The sequence below is a fragment of the Bombus fervidus genome, unplaced genomic scaffold (assembly GCF_041682495.2).
Source record: "Bombus fervidus isolate BK054 unplaced genomic scaffold, iyBomFerv1 scaffold0145, whole genome shotgun sequence".
NCBI classification, from domain to species: Eukaryota; Metazoa; Arthropoda; class Insecta; order Hymenoptera; family Apidae; genus Bombus; species Bombus fervidus.
Window position 1 is genome coordinate 16,703 of NW_027212706.1, and position 3,298 is coordinate 20,000.

General features: G+C 49.6%; 2 non-coding genes across 2 annotated transcripts in view; both read left to right on the plus strand.

The window, feature by feature from the left end:
* Positions 1–234: 234 nt before the first annotated feature.
* LOC139997699 (5.8S ribosomal RNA) lies at positions 235–389 on the plus strand. The gene has a single exon (XR_011803043.1). It is a non-coding gene; the product is annotated as a 5.8S ribosomal RNA (ribosomal RNA).
* A 2,128-nt stretch (positions 390–2,517) lies between these two features.
* Positions 2,518–3,298, plus strand: part of LOC139997702 (large subunit ribosomal RNA) — a 4,174-nt gene continuing 3,393 nt past the window's right edge. The window contains exon 1 of the ribosomal RNA XR_011803046.1: positions 2,518–3,298. This exon is cut by the window's right edge and continues 3,393 nt beyond it. This is a non-coding gene — a ribosomal RNA (large subunit ribosomal RNA).

The following is a 3,298-nucleotide window of genomic DNA, read 5'->3' on the forward strand; positions in this document are numbered from 1 at the left end:
TCGTTGGTTGTTATATATTATAATGCACTTTACGCCCGGTCGGCGGGCTGCGTGTGTCGTCGCGCAGTCCGTCCGATTTCGTTTTCGAACGTATTTTCGTGTCGTCAATCATATGGCGACTTCCGCGCGTTCGATTCCCGTTGGTCGGACGTTTGTCGGATATCGGCTTCTTTCGAACCGAGAATAAGAGTACAAAAACCTGAGTACACAAACAAAAATCCATGCATAAACGATTACCCTGAACGGTGGATCACTTGGCTCGTGGGTCGATGAAGAACGCAGCTAATTGCGCGTCAACGTGTGAACTGCAGGACACATGAACATCGACATTTCGAACGCACATTGCGGTCCACGGATACAATTCCTGGACCACGCCTGGCTGAGGGTTGCTCACGTAAACCTAAGACTGCTTGCGTTGCGTATCGTTGCTCTCGGTCCGTATCTCTCTGTTCTTTCTTGCCTCGTCGACAGCCCGCCGTCGTTCGTTTTATCTTTAAACGAACGTTTCTGAGTCGGAGGACGAGCGCCAAGCAAAAGAATACGAATTAAAGAGCGGTCGAGGGCTCGTACGCGACGTACGAGCGATTGTTGGACGTTCGTCGGCGTTCGTCGCTGGATCGTGTGGAGACCGGCGTACGCATGCTCTCGATACAAATATATATGAAAAATCTATCGCGTTCACGGGAGACTCGCAAAACTACCTCCGTCTCTTCTCTGTCCCTTCTTGGCTTGACAACCCGCCGTCGTTCGTGTTTTACGAACGTTTCTGAGTCGGACGAAGCGCAAGAAGAAGGATACGAATTAAAAGAGCGCGGAGAGAACCGTCGTCGTCGACGCGGTTATCGAGATACACAGAGCGAGTTTTCTTCGTGGCCGATTTTTTTTTTCTTTTTGTATCAGCCTCTGCTACGTTTTGTTAGTCTTCGATAAGCACGAATGACCGCGCCCCCGACGTCGTCTTAAATGAATTTTTGGCGAGACTGAGAGAAAGCAAAAATATTTTTGAACAAAGTCAGTCGAGAGAGGAGAGAAAAGAGAACCAAGATATTAAAACCTAAACCTAAACTTGGTGGCGTAACGAAAAACTGTGTGCCTTAAAGAAACACAACCGTCTTTTCATCAAGATGTTTTTACTCGTACAGCCCCAGGGATCGAATACCCACTCCGTCTGTTCGTGCGGCAGAGATGTATTCTGCAGGCGCGAGACGACTGACGAGAAGACAACGAGGACCGTCGCATCGATGGGTCGTCGTTGCGTTTTTCATCCTCTGTGCTTTTTTCTGTTCTTCGCGAACCCAGAGAAAGCCGTAGATCCGGGAACGGACACACGAGATTTCTTCGAACGCTGATGACTTAGGGAGATGATCCCCAGCGTTGCGCGGAGATCGGAGAGTACGCGTACATGTATCGGGACGAATTTTTCCCCGTCGGTCGCGTATCTCTCTGCCCGCGCGCCTGGCCCAAAGCCACGTTCGTCGGAAATCAACGAAAAGTGTGTTACGATCTAGCGTGCGTCTACGATCGGCTATATTTAAGGGTGACGAAGAAGAGAAAAGCTCACGGTGTTGCGCAACGTTTCTGTACTCGATTTTAAGATGTGCATGTGAGTCCGTTACAAAGTTGTTCGGATCGTCGAAAATAGTCGTTTTCGTCGTCGTGCGAAAGAGAATAATCTCTGACATTGGCACGGAGAGATCGCGCAGAGGAAGAGAACGATCCTCTTTGGCGAGGCTCGAGAAAGACTAACGAAACTTGATTAGAGACGAGGTATACACGCGCCGTACGTACGACGTACGCGCGTGTGATTTTTTTTTGCTTTAAGGCGATTCGGCGCTCCGAGTATTAGAGAAAAAGAGATCGTTGGTCATCCCATGTCTCTTCGTCGTCTATCGCTGGACCGCGCATCCTAACGTATCGCCGGTCGTCCAGTCCCCGAGTAATAAATTCACCCCGTTGTGTACGTCTCGCGCTCGCTTTTCCACTTGCGTGAGTTCCCGTGCGTTTTCGTCGTTGGTACAGAGCAAAGAAACCGATATGTTATATACATGTCGCGTGTTCGATCTCTGTGCCAGCAATAACAGGCGAAAACAAGGAACCGCTGGAATCGTCGAGAAGAGAGAAACGGCTACGGGAGATATATTATACATAACACGTGTATATATATATATATATATTATACAAAGAGGACGGGCGTTAAAAACCGGAGATCGTTACGGGTGTCTTGCGTGAGTCTTAGCTCGAACATGATACGACGAACGAAGTTTAAAAGGCACTTTGGCGAGATGCATAAAACGTTTCTCGATCGAGATAGAATATAAGGTTCTCGATTCTATTCGAATTAATTTTTTTTTTTTATTTTTTTTTCTCTTTGAGGCGATTCTCGGAGAGAGAAATAAAAATAAAGACCCTCTGTCGCATTGTTATCAAACCGTCTTGCTTTTCTCGAATCGCGCCCACATGGCACGAAATTTTTTTTTCTTTGAAAAAAAAAATTGTCACCGTGTCGTGACGTTGAAGCGACCTCAGAGTAGGCGAGATCACCCGCTGAATTTAAGCATATTACTAAGCGGAGGAAAAGAAACTAACAAGGATTTCCTTAGTAGCGGCGAGCGAACAGGAATTAGCCCAGCACTGAATCCCGCGGTTCCGCCGTTGGGAAATGTAGTGTTCGGGAGGATCCGTTTATCCCGTGACGTCGAACCGCGTCCAAGTCCATCTTGAATGGGGCCATGTACCCACAGAGGGTGCCAGGCCCGTAGTGACCGGAACGCGTTTCGGGAGGATCTCTCCTTAGAGTCGGGTTGCTTGAGAGTGCAGCCCTAAGTTGGTGGTAAACTCCATCTAAGGCTAAATACAACCACGAGACCGATAGCGAACAAGTACCGTGAGGGAAAGTTGAAAAGAACTTTGAAGAGAGAGTTCAAGAGTACGTGAAACCGTTCAGGGGTAAACCTGAGAAACCCAAAAGATCGAATGGGGAGATTCATCGTCGACGGCGTCGGTGATCGTTGGTGAGCGATGCTCCGGGTGGGCCTTCGTGGTTCCATTGGCGAGGGCACGCCACCTTCGATTCGAACGCTCCGGCGTCGTAGTCGTGCACTTCTCCCCTAGTAGAACGTCGCGACCCGTTGTGTGTCGGTCTACGGCCCGAGCGGGTGACTGTCGCGTCGCTTCGGCGCACGCGGCAGACCCTCGGTCGCCCGGCCGACTGCACGACGGTACACTAGACGGTATCGGGCCGCAACCAATCCATTCTCGAATGTGTGTGCGTCTAGACCGCCGCAAGCATCGTCGATCG